General features: G+C 49.2%; 1 long non-coding RNA gene across 1 annotated transcript; it reads right to left on the bottom strand.

The window, feature by feature from the left end:
* Nucleotides 1–5,973: 5,973 nt before the first annotated feature.
* LOC144678002 (uncharacterized) lies at nt 5,974–18,772 on the bottom strand. Its single transcript, XR_013575908.1, has 2 exons — nt 18,686–18,772; nt 5,974–6,424 (listed from the first exon to the last, which is right to left on the bottom strand). It is a non-coding gene; the product is annotated as an uncharacterized LOC144678002 (long non-coding RNA).
* Nucleotides 18,773–22,239: the final 3,467 nt, after the last annotated feature.

Here is a 22,239-nt window from a genome sequence, read left to right as displayed (position 1 = left end):
TCCCACTACCTTAAGGGACTGGTGGACATGCATACCAAGGTCCCTCTGAGCCTCAGTACTTCCCAGGATCCTACCATTCATCGTGAATTCCTGTGCCTTGTTTGTCCTGCCCAAGCGCATCACCTCACATTTATCCAGATTAAATTCCATTTGCCACTGATCAACCTATCTGACCAGCCCATCTATTTCCTCCTGTAATCTAAGGCTATCCTCCTCACTATCTACCACCCCACCAATTTTCATGTTATCCATGAACTTACTGATCAACCCTCCTACAATCAAGTCTAAATTGTTTATATATATACCACAAACAGCAAGAGACCCAACACCGATCCCTGTGGAACCCAACTGGACACAGGCATCCAGTCACAAAAACACCCCTTGACCATCACCCTCTGCTTCCTGTCACTCAGCCAATTCTGCATCCAATTAGCCAAATTGCCTTGGATCCCATAGGCTCTTACCTTCGTTATCAGTCTCCCATGTGAGACCTTATCAAAAGCCTTGCTGAAGTCCAAGTAGACAGCGTCAAATGCATTGCCCTTATCTACACACCTGTTTGAAAATTCAGTCAAATTGGTCAGACATTACCTCCCTTTGACAAAGCCATGCTGACTGTCCTTGATTAATCCCTGCCTCTCCAAGTGTAGATTAATTCTGTCCCTCAGAATTGCTTCCAATAATTTCCCCACTACTGAGGTTAGACTGACTGGCCTGTAGCTCCCTGGTTTATCCCTTCCTCCCTTCTTGAATAACAGTACCATATTGGCACCTCTCTTGTGGCCAGGGAGGTATTGAAAATTATTGCCAGCACCCCTGCTATCTCTTCCTTGCCTCACTCAACAACCTGGGATACATTTCACCCGGGTCTGGAGATTTATCTACTTTTAAGCCTGCCAGACCACTTAGAACCTCCTCCTTTTCAGTGCTAATTTCTTTAATTATATCACAGTCCTTCTGCTCGATTTCCATACCCACATCATCCCTCTCACTTGTGAACACCGACACAAAGTATTCATTTAGAACCCTCCCTACGCCTTCCGGCTCCACACACAAATTACCACTATGGCCCTTAATGGGCCCTACTCTTTCCCTAGTTATCATACAGAATCACAGTGCAGAATAGGCCCTTCGATCTGCACCAATACATGAGAAACACCTGACCCACCTACCTAATACCATTTACCAGCACTTGGCCCATAGCCTTGAATGTTATGACGTGCCAAGTGCTCATCCAGGTACTTTTTAAAGGATGCAAGGCAACCCGCCTCCACCACCCTCCCAGGCAGCGCATTCCAGGCCGTCACCACCCTCTGGGTAAAAAAGTTTTTCCTCACATCCCCCCTAAACCTCTTGCCCCTCACCTTGAACTTATGTCCCCTTGTGACTGACCCTTCAACTAAGGGGAACAGCTGCTCCCTATCCACTCTGTCCATGCCCCTCATAATCTTGTACACCTCGATCAGGTCGCCCCTCAGTCTTCTCTGCTCCAACGAAAGCAACCCAAGTCTATCCAACCTCTCTTCATAACTTAAATGATTCATCCCAGGCAACATCCTGGTGAATCTCCTCTGCACCCCCTCCAGTGCAATTACATCATTCCTATAATGTGGCGGCCAGAACTGCACACAGTACTCCAGCTGTGGCCTCACCAAGGTTCTATACAACTCCAACATGACCTCCCTACTTTTGTAATCTATACCTCAATTGATAAAAGCAAGTGTCCCAGATGCCTTTTTCACCACCCCACTAACATGCCCCTCCGCCTTCAGAGATCTATGGACACACACGCCAAGGTCCCTTTGTTCATTAGAACTTCCTAGTGCCATGCCATTCATTGAATACTTCCTTGTCAAATTACTCCTTCCAAAGTGTATCACCTCACACTTTTCAGGGTTAAAGTCCATCTTCCACTTATCTGCCCATTTGACCATCTCGTCTATATCTTCCTTTAGCCCAAGACACTCAACCTCACTGTTAACCAACCGGCCAATCTTTGTGTCATCTGCAAACTTACTAATCCTATCCCCCACATAGTCATCTATGTTGTTTATATAAATGACAAATAATAGGGGACCGAGCACAGATCCCTGTGGTACGCCACTGGACACTGGCTTCCAGTCACTAAAGCATCCTTCTGTCAACACCCTCTGCCTCCTACAACTAAGCCAATTTTGATTCCACCTTATCAAATTACCCTGTATCCCATGTGCATTTGCCTTCTTTATAAGTCTCCCATGTGGGACCTTGTCAAAGGCTTTGCTGAAATCCATATAAACTACATCAACTGCACTACCATCATCTACACACCTGGTCACCTCCTCAAAAAATTCAATCAAATTTGTTAGGCATGATCTTCTTCTGACAAAGCTATGCTGACTAACCCTAATCAAACCTTGCCTCTCCAAGTGGAGATAGATACTCTCCTTCAGAAATTTCTCCAATAGTTTCCCTACTACTGACGTGAGACTCACTGGCCTGTAGTTCCCTGGCTTATCTCTACAACCCTTCTTAAATAGCGGAACCTTATTAGCTGTTTTCCAGTCCTCTGGCACCTCCCCCGTGGCCAGAAAGGAATTAAAAATTTGGGTCAGAGCTCCTGCGATCTCCTCCCTTGCCTCCCTCAGCAGTATGGGACACAAATCATCCGGACCTGGAGATTTGTCCACTTTTAAGCCTGCCAACACCTCCAATACCTTGTCACTCCCTATATAAATTTGCTTAAGAACTTCGCAGTCTCCGTCCCCGAGTTCAATACCTTCATCCTCATTCTCTTGGGCGAAGATGGACATGAAGTATTCATTCACACTCTCGTGATCTCCTCTGGCTTCACCCATAGATTGCCCCCTTGGTCCCTTATGGGCCCTACTCTTTCCCTGGTTATCCTCTTCCCATTGATATACTTATAGAATATCTTGGGGTTTTCCCTACTTTTACCAGCCAGAACTTTTTCACATCCCCTCTTTGCTCTCTTAATTGCTTTCTTAAGCTCCACCCTGCACTTTCTGTACTCTACTAATGCCTCTGCTGATTTGCTTCCCTTGTACCTGCTAAAAGCCTCTCTTTTCCTTCTCATCGTAACCTGAATATCTCTGGTCATCCATGGTTCTCTGGGCTTGTTACTCCTTCCTATCACCCTAGAGGGAACATATTGAGCCTGTACCCTCCCCATTTCCTTTTTAAACACCCCCCACTGTTCCTCTGTAGATTTCCCCATAAGTAACTGTTCCCAGTCTACCTTGGCCAGATCCTGCCTTATTTTACTAAAATCCACTCTTCCCCCAATCCAAGAGTTATCCTCTTACTCTTAATGCGCTTGTAAAATAACTTTGGATTTTCCTTTATTTTAACTGCCAATGTTTTTTCATGCCCCTTTTTGCTCTCCTAATTTCCTTTTTAAGTTCCCCCTTACACATTCTATACTCCTCTAGGGCTTCTGCTGTTTTGAGCCCTTGGTATCTGCCATAGGCCTCCCTTTTTCTCTTTATCCAATCCTGTGTATCCCTTGACATCCAGGGTTCCCTGGATTTGTTGATCCCACTCTTTATCTTTATTGGAATATGTTGGCCCTGTACTCTCCCTAGTTCCTTCTTGAATGTGTCCCACTGCTCTGACCCAGATTTATCTATAAGTAGCTGCTCCCAGCCCACTGTGGCCAAATCACATCTGACCTTATGAAAATCGGCCTTCCGCCCAATTTAGAACTCTGATTTCTGGCCCATCCTTGTCCTTTACCATAACAACCTTGAATCTAACAGATTTATGATCACTATCTGCAAAATGCTCCCCCACTGATATCTCTACCACTTGCTCGGCTTCATTCTCTAAAATTCTCTAAAATTAAGTCCAGGACTCTCTTGTAGTTCCTTATACGTACTGGCTTAAAAAGCTCACCTGGATGCATTTTAAGAATTCCGCTCCCTCTAAACCAATCAAACTATGACTAACCCAGTTAATGTTGAGGAAGTTGAAATCCCCCACTACTACCCTATTATTTTTACACTTCTCTGAAATTTGCCTATATATCTGCTCTTCTATTTCTCTCAATGTTTTGGAGCCTATAGTACACTCCCAGCATTGTGATTGCTTCCTTTTGGTTTTTCAGTTCTACCCATATGGCTTCATTTGAGGAGCCTTCTAAGATGTCATCTCTCCTTACTGCTGTAATTGGTTCCTTGATCAATGTTGTGATGCCCCCTCCTCTTTTACCTCCTTCGCTGTCTTGCCTGAAGGCCCTATGTCCTGGAATATTGAGCTGCCAATCCTGTCCCTCTCTCAACTATGTCTCTGTGACAACAATGACATCATAATTCCATGTGTTAATTTGTGCCCTCAACTCATCTGCCTTATTCATCAGACTCCTTCCTTGCATTAAAATAAATACCATCCAACCTTGCCAAACTCCCTTGTGCCTTAATTGGCCTATAATTTCTATGCCTTCCAAGCTCACTTGCTCTCTTTTCTAATTTTGGCTGTACATCTCCCCCTGCTGAATCTCCTCTCAGGATCCCACCCCCCTGCCAAGTTAGTTTAAACCCTCCCCAACAGCACAAGCAAACCTCCCCGCAAGGATGTTGGTCCCATTCCGGTTCAGGTGCAACCTGTCCACCATGTACAGGTCCCACCACCTCCAGAAATGGTCCCAATATCCCAGAAAACTAAAGCCCTCCCTCCTGCACCATCTCTGCAGCCACGCATTCATCTGGACTAACCTATTTCTATACTCACTAGGGCATGGCACTGGACGTAATCCAGAGATTAGTACCTTTGAGGTCCTGTTTTTCAATCTGTTTCCTAGCTCCCTAAATTCTGCTTGCAGGACCTAATCCCTCTTTCTACCTGTGTCATTGGTACCAATATGTACCACGATCACTCTGTTTGCCCTCCCCCTTTAGAATGCCCTGCAGCCGTTCAGTGACATTCTTGACCCTGGCACCAGGGAGGCAATATATCCTGGTGTCATGTCTACAGCCGCAGAAATGCCTGTCTGTTCCCCTTACTATCGAGTCCCCTACCACTATTGCTCTTCCCCTCTTTTTCCTCACCCCTCCCTCTCCCCCCACCCCCCCAACCATGCAGCTGAGCCACTCAGTGCCATGAGCGTGGCTGCACTCCCCAGAGGAGTTACAACATCCTCCTTTATATACCTGCCTTTTACACACCAGTCATTTAACTGTATTCCTCTCCGCAGATGCTGTCAGACCTGCTGAGTATTTCCAGGTATTTTTGTTTTTGTTTCAGATTTCCAGCATCCGCAGTATTTTGCTTCTAGCCATTTAACCCCACCTGCTACACACTCTTTATATACCTGCCTGTTATACACCCTCCTTTATATAATACACGCCTGTTACATACCCTCCTTCATATAATACATGCCTGTTACACGCCCTGCTTCATATAATACACGCCTGTTACACACCCTCCTTCATATAATACATGCCTGTTACATAACCTGCTTCATATAGTTCACGCCTGTTACACGCCCTGCTTCATATAATACACGCCTGTTACACACCCTCCTTCATATAACACACGCCTGTTACATAGCCTCCTTCATATAATACACACCCTCCTCTATACACCCGCCTGCTACACACCCACCTTTATATACCCGCCTGTTTCACACCCTCATTTATATACTGCCTGTTACAAACCCTTCTTTTTTCATACGCGCCTGTTACACACTCTCCTTTTGATATTGTCCTATTACAAATCCTCCTTTATATTAAAGCCTGTTACACATCCTCCTTTTGATACCCACATGTTACACACCCTCCCTTATATACCCGCCTGTTACATATCCTCCTTAATATACCCTGCCTGTTACTGTGTAATGATGTAGCAGATGGTGTGTGCCAGGTGGACCAAATCCACGAGGGAAATGTGTTTGAGCTATCACTACAGTTTTGCAAATTTGTATTTTTTACGAGATGTGTGCACTGAATTCAGAAGTAATGAGTCCACAAAGACATGTAGAGCTTTTAAAAATAAAATTAAAATATTTATTAACGAAATAAATGATCTCAAGCACATACATAAGACTACAATTACTTACTAGAATAGCGAATCCTAAAATTCCTGATTAACCTGACCCCCAGTTACACGCTCCCTTTAAGGCAACAGTCCAAAATAGATTTTAGATTTAAAACAGAACCAGCAAGTCACACAGTACCCACTTGACATTGGAATTTCAAACGGCTTCTCCCCAACTTCAGTTTCTTTACACAGCAGGATCATGCTCAAATAGCTGGAGGCTTCATTAAGGCAATTTCACACAGTCCTGTTGGATCTTACATGGCCTTTCATTCTCCTTTATATATGTTTATCTCTTATTAATATGTAAATTCTGTTGTTCCATATGTCTTTGAAGCTGTATCTTCCTCATAATATAAAAAACTTTCATGTTGTCAATGTTGTCAGAAACCTTTGGGAAAAATAAACATACTCCTTAGCCCTGCTTATCTGGCTAGTTGCAAACAGACAAAGATCCCTTTGCAATCCAAATCTCTTCATTTATCTAAAACTCAAATACTCTTCCCACTTTACATGCTAAGTCAGCATCCATTTTAAGCCACTGCCCTCCCTGCAGCACCTCACCACCATCTCATGCTCAGTTACTCGGTAAGTACCACTCTCATCCTCCGACTTCCACTAAAATCATTCAGCATTCGCCGCTGCACGGCTGGTGTGAATCCGAAAGCGTGCAGAATCCGGGATGGTCGCACATTTTTGTCTGCATCCAATTTCTCTGAACACTGATAGATTTGTCAAAGTTTCTCGCACTCAGCTGGAGAGGGAGTTATAGGTCAGAATTAGGGAAAGTCCAGCTCGGTACAGCCAAAACAATTCATACTGGTCACAATGCACAACCACTGGCCAGACACAGTGATGAACATTCTCCACAAGTTGGAGTGACAGTACTCAGAGCTTGAACATGACAGAGTAAAAGACCACATGGTTCACACTTCTCCACACTCTGATCTCGAACAGAACCGCCAGAAATGTAAAGGCTGCGTGGATGGCACAAAGGAAACCGAGGACAACACATTGTCCAGCGTTCATGTAGCTCAGTGGGAAATCTCAGGACAATTACTCAGTACACCAGAGGCAGATGCCAGCTCTGCTCCTCGCCTATTTATAAATTGAGGGCTTCGGAAGTTTGGATACAGGAAATGTGATGGCACCATCATCGTGTTCCCCAGTCTCCTCACAATGCTCTGCTCGAGGCCTGGACAGATTTTCCCGTGACCAGCAGATCTGTCAGTGCTTCCCAATGAGACGTGAGTGAGCTGGACACACCACTCTGACCCACTCACATTCAAAGTGTCATCTTTCTGAATAACGCTCTTTTTCAAAAAAAAATCTATTTGTTGCTTTGACATTATTTTATTTTTGACCAGCCATTCTCTTTTTTTTCATGTTTAATGTTGTGCCAAGACTCACCTTTCCCAACTGGTTCATCAGCCGCTTGCGTGTGAAACAAAAGGAAATGTGTGTCCCACACCAACCATGTGAACAGGCTGCTCAGGCCCACCCAACATCACCCGAGACAGAGCAGACCATGTGACTGCCTCCCCCTCAATCACCTCCCACTCCCACCCCCTCAATCACCTCCTGCTCCCATCCCAGTCCCACCCACTCATTCACCTCCCGCTCCCATCCCAGTCCCACCCACTCAATCACCTCCCACTCCCATCCCAGTCCCACCCCCTCAATCACCTTCCACTCCATCCTACTCCCACCCCCTGAATCACCTCCCGCTCCCATCCCAGTCCCACCCCCTCAATCAACTCCCACTCCCATCCCACTTCCTCAATCACCTCCCACCCCCTCAATCACCTCCCACTCCCATCCCAGTCCCACTCCCTCAACTGCCTCTCATTCACACCCCGTCAATCACCTCCCACTTCCATTCCCTCCAAGTCCCACCCCCTCAAGCACTGCCCACTCCCATTCCCTCCAACTCCCACCCCCTCAATCACCTCTCACTCCCATTCCCTCCAACTCCCACCCCCTCAATCACCTCCCACTGCCACTCCCTCCTTCTCACACCCCCTCAATCACCTCCCACTCCCACCCCCTCCAACTTCCACCCCTTCTAACTCCCGCCCCCTCAATCACCTCCCACTCCCACTAACACCCCCTCAATCACCTCCCACTCCGACCGCCTCCCTCTCACACCACCTCAATCACCTCCACCTCCCACCCCTGCCTCCGATTCCTTCGCCCTCCGACCCATCCAACCCCTCCGGCTCCCTTTCCGTCCCCCTTCACCCCCTCCGACTCCCTTCACCCCCTCCGACTCCCTTCCACCCCCTTTCCCTGCCCCTCCGGCTTCCTAGCCCTCAGACTCCCACCCCTTCCACCTCCCACCCCAGCGCCTCCACTCTGTCTGACTCCGCCTCCCTCCGACTCTCACCCACTCCACCCCCTCCTCCTCCGACACCCTCCCCCATCTGACCGACAACCTCCCCCCCATTCCCACCGACTCTATCCCCCTCCCACCGACTCCCTGCCCATCCCACTCCCATGCCCTACCCCTCCAACTCCCTGTCCTGCACCTCCTCCTCACTCCCCCTCCACCCCGACTCACACCCTCAGCCCCAACCGACTCCCTCCCTCTCTGCCCCTTCCCCTCCGATTCCCACCCCCTCCAACTCCCTCTACCCCGCCTCCTCAAGCCCCTCCGTCTCCCATCCCCCTCCGACTCCCTGCCCCTCTGCCCCCTTCCCTCCCCATCCACCCCCTCGACTCCCTCCACATCTGACTACCTGCCGTCCCACAGCCTCTGACGTCCTAGCTCACTCACTCCACACACTCCCTCAGACTCCTCCCACTCCCTCCGACGCCCCCCCCGCCCATTCTGATGCCCCCTGCCCCCTCTGACGCACCCCCGGCCCCTCCGATGCCCCCCCTTCCCCCTCCGATGCCCTCCCCATCTGCCCCTTTCAATTGTGCTCTGTCCCCCTCTGCCCGGTGAGAGGAAAGCTCCCTCGACACTGTTCACATTAACCTTCCCATGATTGGTAGAGCATGGGGATAGATGTAGATACAGAGTCACACTACTGAGACTATACTACAGACCCCCAAATTGTGAAAGGGAGATAGTAGTACAAATACGTAGGCAAATTTCTGCTTGTAAGAACAAGAGGGCAATAATAGTAGGAGACTTCAACTATCCTAATACCAACTGGGATTCAAACAATATAAGGGGCACTGAGGGAGAAAAATTCATGCAGTGTGTCCAGGAAAGTTTTTTCAACCAATTAGTGACAAACCCAACGAGAGGAGATGCAATTCTAGACCTAGTCTTGGGGAATGAAGAAGGGTGAAGTAACAGTTGGCGACCATATTGGGGACAGTGATCACAATTCAGTTAGATTTAGCATTACCATGGAAAAGGACAGAGATAAGGCAGGAGTAAAAGTCTTGAACTGGGGGAAGGCAAATTTTGCAGAAATGAGAAGGGACTTGGCTGAGGTGGACTGGACAGCACTGCTGGAGGATAAAATAGTGGAAAACCAGTAGAAAGCACTAAAAAGCGAGATCCTAATTGTACAAAGTAGACATGTCCCCAACAAAAATAAGAGTGGTACTGCCAAATCTAGACCTCCCTGGTGGTCTAGAGGAATACAGGGGAAGATCAAACAGAAAAAGAAAGCATACGATAGGCACGAAGAACTAAGCACTGCAGATAGCCTAGACAAATATAGGAAGTGCAGGGACAAAGTAAAAAAGGAAATAAGGAAATCAAAGAGAGGGCATGAAAAAAGATTAGCAAGTAAAGTTAAAGATAACCCAAAGATGTTTTACCAATAAATTAATGCTAAAAGGTTAGTTAAGGAAAAAGTGGGACCTATCAGAGATGAAGATGGAAACTTGTGTGTAGATGCAGATGCTGTGGAAAGGGTTTTTAATGAATAATTTGTCTCTGTGTTTACAAAGGAAAGGGAGGATGTAGATACAGTAGTCCAGCAGGAACACTGCGAGATATTGGACAGGATAATCATAAAGAGAGAGGAAGTACTCGAAGTTGTTGAAATCCTTGGAAGTTGATAAGTCACCAGGGCCAGATGGATTGTTTCTGAGGCTGCTGAAGGAAGTCAGGGAGGAGATAGCAGATGTACTGAGGATGATTTTCCAATCTTCACTAGATACAGGGGAGGTACCAGAGGACTGGAGAAATGCAAACGTAGTTCCATTGTTTAAAAAGGGATCAAAAGAAATGCCAAACAATTATAGGCCAGTTAGTCTTACATCGGTGGTGAGCAAATTAGTAGAATCAATCTTGAGAGATAGGATTAACTGTCATGTGGAAAGGCATGGACTTGTCAGGGATGGTCAGCATGGATTTGTTAAAGGAAGGTCTTGCCTCACAAATTTGATTGAATTCTTTGAGGAAGTGACAAGAAGGGCTGATGAAGGTAGTGCAGTGGATGCTGTGTACATGGATTTTAGCAAGGCTTTTAACAAGGTCCCACATGGCAGATTGGTCAGGAAAGTAAAAGCCCATGGGATTCAGGGTAATGTGGCAAACTGGATAAAAGGTTGGCTTTGTAACAGGAAACAAAGGGTAATGGTTGATGGATGCCCTTGCAAATGAAAAGTTGTCTCAAGTGGTGTTCCACAGGGCTCGGTGTTGGGACCCTTGCTGTTTGTGTTATATATTAATGATTTGGACGTGAACGTGGGGGCCACGATTAGGAAATTAGCAGATGACACAAAGATTGGCCGAGTAGGGGATAGTGTAAAGAATAGCCATAATCTCCAAAATGATATAGATGGGTTGGTGGAGTGGGCGGTAAAGTGGCAGGTGGATTTTAACATAGAAAAGTGTGAGGTCATACATTTAGGGAGGTCAAACAGTTACAGGGATTACAAAATAAATGGGAATATACTAAGAGGGGTAGATGAAGTGCGAGATCTTGGCGTACAAGTACACAGGTCCCTGAAGGCAGCAGTTCAAGTAGACAAGGTTGTAAAGAAGGCATATGGAATGCTCTCCTTCATTGGCAGAGGTGTAGAATATAAAAGTAAGGATATAATGTTGGAATTGAGTAAAACACTGGTGAGGCCACAACTGGAGTATTGTGTGCAGCTCTAGTCACCACATTACAGGAAGGACGTAATAGCTCTGGAGAGAGTGCAGTGGAGGTTTACAAGAATGTTGCCAGGGTTAGACAAGTGTAGCTACGAGAAGAGATTGGAAAGGTTGGGGTTATTTTCCCTGGAACAAAGAAGGTTGAGAGGTAACTTGATTGAGGTGTACAAAATTATGAGGGGAATAGAGTGGACAGGATAAAATTGTTTCCCTTTGTGGAGAATTCTAGAACCAGGGGACATAGATTCAAGATAAGTGGCAGAATGTGTAGGGGGGACATGAGGAAGAACTTTTTTACGCAGAGGGTAGTGTACATTAAGAGTAAGAGGATAACTAGGGGAAAAGTAGGGCCCATTCATTACCATGGTGGTAATTTATGTGTGGAGCCGGAAGACATAGGTAGGGTTCTAAATGAATACTTTGTGTTGGTGTTCACAATTGAGAGGGACGACGTGAGTTTGGAAATCAAGCAGAAGGACTGATAGAATAAAGAAATGAGCATATAATGGGAGAAGGTTCGAAGTGGTCTGGAAGGCTTAAAAGTAGATAAATCTCCAGGCCCGGATGAAATGTATCCCAGGCTATTGAGTGAGGCAAGGAAGGAGATAGCAGGGCCGCTGGAAATAATTTTCAATACCTCTCTGGCCACAATTTAGTACCGTTATTCAAGAAGGGAGGCAGGAATAAACCAGGGAACTACAGGCCAGTCAGTCTAACCTCAGTGGTGGGGAAACTATTGGAAGCAATTCTGAGGGACAGAATTCATCTACACTTGGGGAAGCAGGGATTAATCAAGGACAGTCAGCATGGTTTTGTTAAGCGGAGGTCATGTCTGACTAATTTGACTGAATTTTTCGAAGGGATGTCCAGGTGTGTAGATGAGGGCAATGCATTTGACACTGTCTACTTGGACTTCAGCAAGGCTTTTGATAAGGTCCCACACGGGAGACTGATAACGAAGGTAAGAGCCTATGGGATCCAAGGCAATTTGGCAAATTGGATCCAGAATTGGCTGAGTGGTAGGAGCAGAGGGTGATGGTCAAGGGCTGTTTTTGTGACTGGATGCCTGTGTCGAGTGGGGTTCCACAGGTCCCTTGCTGTTTGTGGTATATATAAATGATTTAGACTTGAATGTAGGAGGGTTGACCAGTAAGTTCGCGGATGACACGAAAATTGGTGGGGTGCTAAATAATGAGGAGGATAGCCTTAGGTTACAGGAGGATATCGATGGGCTGGTCAGATGGGTTGATCAGTGGCAAATGGAATTTAATCTGGATAAGTGTGAGGCGATGCACTTGGGCAGGACAAACATGGCACGGGAATACACTATAATTGGTAGGACCCCAGGAAGTACCGAGGATCAGCGGGACCTTGGTGTACATGTCCACCAGTCCCTTAAGGCAGGCACAGGTAGATAATGGTGGTTAAGAAGGCATATGGGATACTTGCCTTTATTAGCCGAGGCATAGAATATAACAGCAGGGAGGTTATGCTGGAACCGTATAAAACGCTGGTTAGGCCACAGCTAGAGTATTGCATGCAGTTCTGCAATCCATATTAAAGGAAGGATGTGATTGCACTGGAGAGAGTTCAGAGGAAATTTACCAGGATATTGCCTGGGCTGGAGAGTTTTAGTTATGAGGAGAGTTTGGATACAGCGGTTATTTTCCCTGGAGCAGAGGAGATTGAGGGGGGACATGTTTGAGGTGTATAAAATTATGAGGGACATAAATAGGCAGACAGGAAGAAACTTTTCCCCTTGGTGGAGGTATCAATAACCAGGGGGCATAGATTTAAGTTAAGGGGCAGGAGGTTTACAGGGGATGTGAGGAAGAACTTTTTCACCCAGAGGGTGGTGAGAATCTGGAACTCTCTGCCTGAAAGGCTGGTAGAGGCAGAAACCCTCGTAACGTTTAAGAAGTATTTGGATGTGCACTTGTGATGCCATGGCATACAAGGCTATGGGCCTAGTGCTGGAAAATGGGATTAGAACAGTTAGGTACTTGTTTGACTGGCACAGACTCGATGGGCTGAAGGGCCTTTTTCTGTGCTGTAGACCTCTATGACTATGACACATTCAGATACACAGTAAAGCTCCCTCTACACTGTCCCAGTCAAACGCTCCCAGGGCAGGTATAGCATGGGCTTAGATACAGAGTAAAGGTTCCTCTACACTGTCCCAACAAATACTCCCAGGACAGGTAAAGTACAGATTTCGATACAAAGGAAAGCTCTCTCTACAATGTCCCGATCAAAGGTACAGTACGGGGCTACATACAAGGTAAATCTCCCTCTACACTGTCCCCATCAAACACTCCCAGGACAGGTACAGCCTGTTGTTAGATACAGAGTAAATCTCCCTCTACACTGACCCCATCAAACACTCCCAGGACAGGTACAGCCTTGTGTCATATACAGAGTAAAGCTCCCTCTACACCGTGCCCATCAAACTCTCCCAGGACAGGTACAGCAAGGGAATAGATAGAGACTAAAGCTCCCATTATACTCTCCCCATCAAATATCCCAAGGATGTGGGTACAGCATGGGTTTACATACAGAGTAAAGTTCCCTCTACAGTCTACATCAAACACTCCAAAGGCAGGTACAGCACAGATTTCGATACAAAGGAAAGCTCCCTCTACAATGTTCCGATCAAACACTCCCAGGACAGGTACAGCTTGGTGTTAGATACAGAGTAAAGCTCCCTCTGCACTGTCCCTGTCAAACATTCACAGGACAGGTACAGCCTGTTGTTAGATACAGAGTAAATCTCCCTCTACACTGACCCCATCAAACACTCCCAGGACAGGTACAGCCTTGTGTCATATACAGAGTAAAGCTCCCTCTACACCGTGCCCATCAAACTCTCCCAGGACAGGTACAGCAAGGGGATAGATAGAGACTAAAGCTCCCATTATACTCTCCCCGTCAAATATCCCAAGGATGTGGGTACAGCATGGGTTTATATACAGAGTAAAGTTCCCTCTACAGTCTACTTCAAATACTCCAAAGGCAGGTACAGCACAGATTTCGATACAAAGGAAAGCTCCCTCTACAATGTCCTGATCAAACACTCCCAGGACAGGTACAGCCTGGTGTTAGATACAGAGTAAAGCTCCCTCTACACTGTCCCCGTCAAACATTCACAGGACAGGTACAGGATGGGGTGAGATACCGAGGAAAGCTTCCTCTACACTGACCCAATCAAACACTCCCAGGACAGGTACAGCATGGGGTTAGATACAGAGAAAAGCTTCCTGATACTGCCCCCATCAAATATCCCAAGGCAGGTATAGCATGGGTTTACACACAGAGTAAAGCTCCCTCTATGCTGTCGCCATCTAACACTCCCAGGGCTGGTACAGGACAGGGTTAGATGCAGAGTAAAGATCTCTCTACACTGTCCCCAAACAAGCCCAGGATAGATACAGCACAGCGTTGGGTACAGACTAAAGCTCCTTCTGCACAGTCCCCATCACACACTCGCCGGACAGGTGCAGAAAGGGGTTATGTACAGAGTAAAACTCCCTCGACACTGTCCAGTCAATCACTCCCAGAACAGGTCCAGCATGGGTAAGATACAGAGTAAAGCTCCCTTGACACTGTCCAGTCAATCACTCCCAGAACATATCCAGCACGGGTAAGATACAGAGTAAAGCTCCCTCGGCACTGTTCAGTCAATCACTCCCAGGACAAGTACAGCAAGGGGCTGGATAGAGAGTGAAGTTCCCTCAACATGATCCACACCAAACTCGCCCAGGACAGATACATCACGGGGCCTGAGGCAGTGTAATGCTGCATCTGCATTGTCCCGATCAAAAAATCCCAAAGCAGGTATGGCACAGGGTTAGTTACAGAGAAAATCTCCCTCTACACTGTCCCCATCAAACACTCCCAGGACAGGTCCAGCACGGGGTTAGATACAGAGCAAAGCTCCCTCTGCACTGTACCCATCAATAGCTCCCAGGACCAGTATCGTACGGGATTAGATACAGAGCAAATCTTTATCTACACTGTCCCCATCAAACACTTTCTGGACAGGTACAACATGGGATTAGATATAGAGTAAATCTCCATCGACGCTGTCCCCATCAAAAAGTCTCAAAGCAGGTATATCATGGAGTTAGATATAGCGTTAAGCTCCCTCTGCACTGTCCCAATCAAACACTCCCAGGACTGGTACAGTACGGTGTTAGATACAGAGTAAACTCCCTCTACACTGTCTCCATTAAACACTCCCAGGACAAGTACAGCACGAGTTCAATACAGAGTGAAGGTTCCTCTACAATGTCCCATCAAAGACTCCTAGGATAAGGTCAGCACGGGCTTAGGTAGAGTAAAGTTCCATCTGCACTGTCCCCATCAAACACTCCAAGGACAGGTACAAGCACAGGGTTAGATACAGATTGAAGATCCCTCTACACTGTCCCCATCAAACTCTCCATGGACAGGTACAGCATAGGGTTCGATACAGAGAAAAGTTCCTTCTACACTGCCCTCATCAAACCCTCCCAGGACAGGTACAGCACAGGGCTAGGTGCAGAGTAAAGCTCCCATTATACTCTCACCATCAAATATCCCAAGGCAGGTATAGCATGGGTTTACATACAGAGTAAAGCTCCCTCTACAGTCCATGTCAAATACTCCAAGGGCAGGTACAGCACGGGGCTAGATACGGAGTAAATCTCCATTCTCATCTCTCCCCAGCAAATATTCCCGGGGCAGGTACGCATGGGGTTAGATACAGAGTAAAGTTCCATCCATACTTTCCACATCTAAGACTCCCAGGACAGGTACAGCACGGTGTGAGATAAAGAGCCAAGCTCCCTCTGCACTGCACCAATCAAGTTCTCCCAGGACAGGTACAGCACGGGGTTAAATACAGAGTAAAACTTCCTCTACAATGTCCCATCCAATACTCCCAGGACAAGGGCAGCACATATTTAGGTACAGAGGAAAGCTCCCTCTCACTGCCACTCAGTAACCCCTCTCCCCTCACAGTGCCCTTTATAACTGACTGCCTCTCAACTGATGTTAATCCAGCTCCCTCATACCGTCACGAAGTAACCCCTCTGCCTCACAGCTCCCTGTGTTGCTGACTGCATCTCTGCTGATGTTAATCCAGTTCACTCGCACAAGATCACTCAGTTACCCCTCTACCCACACAGATCCTTGTGTTACTGACTGCGACTATACTGACATTAATCCAGCTCCATCACACTGTCCCTCTACCCCCACAGCTCTGTGTGTAACTGACTGCAACTATTCTGATGTTAATCCAGCTCACTCATGCAAAGTCACACAGTAGCCCGTCTACCACACAGCTCCCCGTGTAACTGACTGTGTCTCTACTGATGTTAATCCAACTCACTCATGCAATGTCACTCAGTAACCAATTTTACCTTCTCAGCTCCCTGTTATTGTCTGCATCTCTACTCATGTTGATCCAGTTCACTCGCACAAAATCACTCAGTAACCCCTCTACCCACACAACACCTTATTACTGACTGTATTTCTGATGTTACTCCAGCTCATTCACACTGTCACTCAGTAACCCCTCTAGCCCACAGTTCCCCGTGTTACTGACTGTCTCTCTACTGATGTTAATCCAGTTTCTGCACACCGCGACTCATAACCCCTCCCCCCACAATGTCCTATGTTACTGGCTGCGTCTCTATTGATGTTAATTCAGCTCGCTCGCATAAAGACACTCAGTAACCACTATCCCCCGTAGCTCCCTGTGTTACTGATTATATCCCTACTGATATTAATCCAGCTCCCTCACACTGACACTGAGTAACCCCACTCCCCAGCACATCTCCCTACGTTAGTGACGATGAATCTACTGATGTTAGTCCAGCTCCCTGTCACAAAGTCACTCTGTAACTCTTCTCCCGAAACAACTCTGTGTTACTGACTGCATCTCGACTGATGTTAATCCAGCTGCCTCACACTGACAATTAGTCACCCCTCTACCTGCAGCTCCTTGTGTTACTGACTGCATCTCTGCTGATGTTGATCCAGTTCACTCACACAAAATTACTCTGTAACCCCTCTACCACACAGCTCCCTGTGTTCTTGACTGTGTCTCAACTGCTGTTAATCCAGGTCCCTCACACTGTCACTCAGTAACCCCTCTCCCCCAACAGCTCTCTGTGTTAATGACTATGAATTTACTGATTTTACTCCAGCTCACTTGTCCAAAGACATTCGGTCATCGCCATACCCGACAGCTCCATGGTATTGACTGCATCTCTACCAGTGTTAAACCAGCTCCCTCGTGCAAAGTCCGACTCAGTAACCCCTCTACCACACAGCTCCCTGTATTACTGACTGTGACTCTACTGATGTTAAGCCAGCTCCCTCACACACACTCAGTAACCACTCTTCCTCCCAAAGCTCCCTGTGTTACTGAATGTGTCTCTACTAATGTTGATCCATTTCACTTGCACAAGATCACTCAGTAACCCCTCTACTCACACAGGACACTGTGTTACTGACTGTGTCTCTAACGATAATCCAGCTCTCGCACAAAGTCAGTCAGTAACACCTCTTTACTCACATCTCCCTGTGTTACTGACTGCATATCTACTAATGTTACTCCAGCTCCCTCACACTGTCACTGAGTAACCCCACTCCGCACACATCTCCCTGTGTTACTGACTGCATATCTACTGATGTTACTCTAGCTCCCTCACATTGTCACTGAGTAACCCATATCCCACAGCTCCTTGTGGTTTTGACGGCATCTCTACTGATAATCTAGATCCCTGTCACAAAGTCACTCAGCTACCCCTCTCCCTGCAATGTGCTCTGTTACTGACTGGGTCTCGACTGATACTAATCCAGCTCCCTTGCACAAAGCCCCAATGCATCACTCTGCATAGCCCTCTATCAATCTTGAACTAAACCCACTGCTTTGTTTTATCCCACAGGCTTGCGTCAATCCCAAAATAATCCCACTAGCCCGCTCTCCCCACAGCCCTGTATCAATCCTAAAATAATCCACTGGCCCAATCTCTGCCAATAGGTCTCTTTCATTCCCAAACTACTCCCACTGCCCCACTCTCTCCCCATAGCTTTGTATCAATTTAAAATTAATCACACTGCTCCACTCTCTCCCCATAGCCTTGTATCAATCTAAAATTAATCACACTGCCCCACTCTCTCCCTATAACCCTGTATCAATCCAAAACTAATCCCACAGCCCCACACTCTCTTTAAAGGGGATGTGAGGAAGAATTTTTTCACCCAGAGGGTGGTGGGAATCTGGAACTCACTGCCTGAAAGGGTGGTAGAGGCAGAAACCCTCATAACATTTAAGAAGTATTTGGATGTGCACTTGCGATGCAATGGCATGCAAGGCCATGAGCCTAGTGCTGGAGAATGGGATGAGAATAGTTAGGTACTTGTTTGACCAGCACAGACTCAATGGGCCGAAGGGCCTTTTTCTGTATTGTAGACTCAATCGCTCTATCTGCTGCACTAAGACCCAGGACTGACTTCACCCCCACACCCTGAATATCACGTGCACAAAGCCCCAGAAATAAGTCTGTCAGTGGGTTTCTCTCAAAATTAACTCACCTTCAATTATTTTTCAATGCGTCGCCATTACCTCAACCTGAGCGAGGTTCAACCGACCTGCAGGAGGGAAGGAGAAGCCACATCTGCGCGGAGTGAAGGGGGAGGAGCCGCGACTGAGCAGTGAGGGAAAGGGGAGGAGCCGTGTCTGCGCGGTGAGGGGGTTCGAGCCCACGGGTGCGCAGGGGAGGAGTCTGCGGCTGTGCGCGCGTGGAGGAGGAAGAGTCCAAAACAAGAACAGAATTACCTGGAAAAACTCAGCAGGTCTGGCAGCATCGGCGGAGAGGAGCACAGTTAACGTTTCGAGTCTTCATGACCCTTAGGACTCGAAACGTCAACTCTTTTCTTCTCCTCCGATGCTGCCAGACCTGCTGAGTTGTTCTAGGTAATTCTGTTTTTGTTTTGGATTTCCAGCAGTAATTTTTTGTTTTTATCTAAGGAGGAAGAGTCTGCGGATGCGCGGGGTGGGAGGAAGAGTCTGCGGATGCGCGGGGTGGGAGGAGGAGTCTGCGGATGCGCGGGGTGGGAGGAGGAGTCTGCGGATGCGCGGGGTGGGAGGAGGAGTCTGCGGATGCGCGGGGTGGGAGGAGGAGTCTGCGGATGCGCGGGGTGGGAGGAGGAGTCTGCGGATGCGCGGGGTGGGAGGAGGAGTCTGCGGATGCGCGGGGTGGGAGGAGGAGTCTGCGGATGCGCGGGGTGGGAGGAAGAGTCTGCGGATGCGCGGGGTGGGAGGAGGAGTCTGCGGATGCGCGGGGTGGGAGGAAGAGTCTGCGGATGCGCGGGGTGGGAGGAAGAGTCTGCGGATGCGCGGGGTGGGAGGAGGAGTCTGCGGATGCGCGGGGTGGGAGGAGGAGTCTGCGGATGCGCGGGGTGGGAGGAAGAGTCTGCGGATGCGCGGGGTGGGAGGAGGAGTCTGCGGATGCGCGGAGTGGGAGGAGGAGTCTGCGGATGCGCGGAGTGGGAGGAGGAGTCTGCGGATGCGCGGGGTGGGAGGAAGAGTCTGCGGATGCGCGGGGTGGGAGGAGGAGTCTGCGGATGCGCGGGGTGGGAGGAGGAGTCTGCGGATGCGCGGGGTGGGAGGAGGAGTCTGCGGATGCGCGGGGTGGGAGGAGGAGTCTGCGGATGCGCGGGGTGGGAGGAGGAGTCTGCAGCTGTGCACGTGTGTTGGAGGAGTCGATGCCGGAATTTGGTGCCAAACCGGAGGTCCCGGCGTCCAGGCCCTAGTTCACGGCATCTCTCCAATTGTTTCAGAGCCCGTCCAGAACACAGCAAATCTTCAGAAATGGACTTTAAAACCATTTTAGGCTCTTTATGAAGGTATATAAATCACAAACATTCCCCGGGTGTTCTGTAGCTGTAGACTTTTGAAAATATATACATTACCCTTACACTGAAAGTGAAGCGGTATTTCAGTAATGTGTCTTTTTGCTCACAGGGGCTCCTGAGCAGGCAGTTTGGTTTGAGGGATTGAAAAATAACCAATGTGTCTCCAATCATTATCTTTCATTTTAAATATTTATTGTAGGCTTAAAATCAAGAGTAAAGCAGTAATGAAATGCAAAATATGATAGTGCACACATTTGTGGCTGCCAGTCTGCAGGCCTCAGGCCTACAGCCTCCCACCGCCACTAAAATAGAAACTGGAACAACCTTGACAACCCCTTCTGAACCTTGACAACCCCTTCCCACACTTGACACTTCCTTCCCACCCTTGAGTACCCCCTTCCCACCTTTAACCCCACCTTCCCACCCTTGACTCCCCCCTTCCCGCCCTTGACTCCCCCCTTCCCGCCCTTGACTCCCCCCTTCCCGCCCTTGACTCCCCCCTTCCCGCCCTTGACTACCCCTTCCCGCCCTTGAGTACCCCCTTCCCGCCCTTGACTCCCTCCTTCCCGCCCTTGACTCCCTCCTTCCCGCCCTTGACTCCCCCCTTCCCGCCCTTGACTCCCCCCTTCCCGCCCTTGACTCTCCCCTTCCCGCCCTTGACTCCCCCTTCCCGCCCTTGACTCCCCCGTCCCACCCTTGACCCGCCCGTCCCAACCTTGACTCCCCCCTTCCCGCCCTTGACTCCCCCCTTCCCGCCCTTGACTCCACCCTTCCCGCCCTTGACTCCACCCTTCCCGCCCTTGACTCCCCCCTTCGCTCGCTTGACTCCCCCCTTCCCGCCCTTGACTCCCCCCTTCCCGCCCTTGACTCCCCCCTTCCCGCCCTTGACTCCCCCCTTCCCACCCTTGACTGCCCCCTTCCCACCCTTGACTCCCCCATTCCCACACTTGACTCCCCCCTTCCCACCCTTGACTCCCCATTCCCCCCTCGACTCCCCCTTCCCCCCTTGACTCCCCCTTTTCTCCCTTGACTTGCCCCTTCCCCCTTTGACTTCCCCCTTACCCTCAATGACTACCACCTTTTGCCCTTCACTCCGCGCATCGCCTCCTTGACTCCCCCATCCCCAGCCTTGACTCCCCCCTTCTCCCCCTTGACTCCCCCTTCTCCCCCTTGAATACCTCTTCCCCTCTTGATTCCCCACTTCACACCTTGACTCCCCCTTTCCCGCCTTCAAACTATGCCCCTACTCCCGCCTTCCCCCTGCTAAAACACTTCCCCCTCCTACCCCCATCCCCCCCTTCCGGCACTTGGCCCTTCTCCACTTCCCACCCCTTCCCCCACTTTCCCAATTTCCCAACCTGCCCGGTTCCCATTCCCGCCCACACTCTTCCCCTTCCCTCCGCCCCTTACACTTCCCCACCCTTCCTCCACCCCACCTACCCCTTACCCCCACCCCATCTCCCCTCTTCCCCCACCCCACCTCCCCTCTTCCCCCACCCCACCTACCCTCTTCTCCCACCCCACCTCCCCTCTTCCCACACCCCACCTCCCCTCTTCCCCCGCACCCACTCCCCCAAACCCCATCACACTCGCCTAACCCCCCATTCCCTCCCTCCCGCCTTCACCAACCACCTACCCCGACACCCACCTCTACTCCCCCTTCCCCTCCTTTACACCAACCTCTACTCCCCCTTCCCTGCCTTTACACCCCCCTTCACCCCCTTCAACACGCTGCACCCTCACCACCAATGCCCCCACTCCCCCTTCCCCCTTGACTCTCCCTTCCCACCCTTGACAGCCCCTTTCCACCCTAGACTCCCCCTTCCCACCCTTGACTCCCCCTTCCCACCCTTGACTCCCCCCTTCCCACCCTTGACTCCCCCCTTCCCACCCTTGACTCCCCCCTTCCCACCCTTGACTCACCCCTTCCCACCCTTGACTCCACCTTCCCGCCCTTGACTCCACCTTCCCACCCTTGACTCCCCCCTTCCCACCCTTGACCCCGCCCGTCCCACCCTTGACTCCACCCTTCCCGCCCTTGACTCCACTCTTCCCGCTCTTGACTCCCCCCTTCTCACCCTTGACTCCACCCTTCCCGCCCTTGACTCCACCCTTCCCACCCTTGACTCCCCCCTTCGCTTGCTTGACTCCCCCCTTCCCGCCCTTGACTCCCCCCTTCCCGCCCTTGACACCCCCCTTCCCACCCTTGACTGCCCCCTTCCCCCCTTGAC

Source organism: Cetorhinus maximus, unplaced genomic scaffold (genome assembly GCF_964194155.1).
Source record: "Cetorhinus maximus unplaced genomic scaffold, sCetMax3.hap1.1 HAP1_SCAFFOLD_3399, whole genome shotgun sequence".
NCBI classification, from domain to species: domain Eukaryota; kingdom Metazoa; phylum Chordata; class Chondrichthyes; order Lamniformes; family Cetorhinidae; genus Cetorhinus; species Cetorhinus maximus.
The sequence above is the reverse complement of the archived record's forward strand: the minus strand, read 5'-3'. Positions and strand labels throughout refer to the sequence as shown.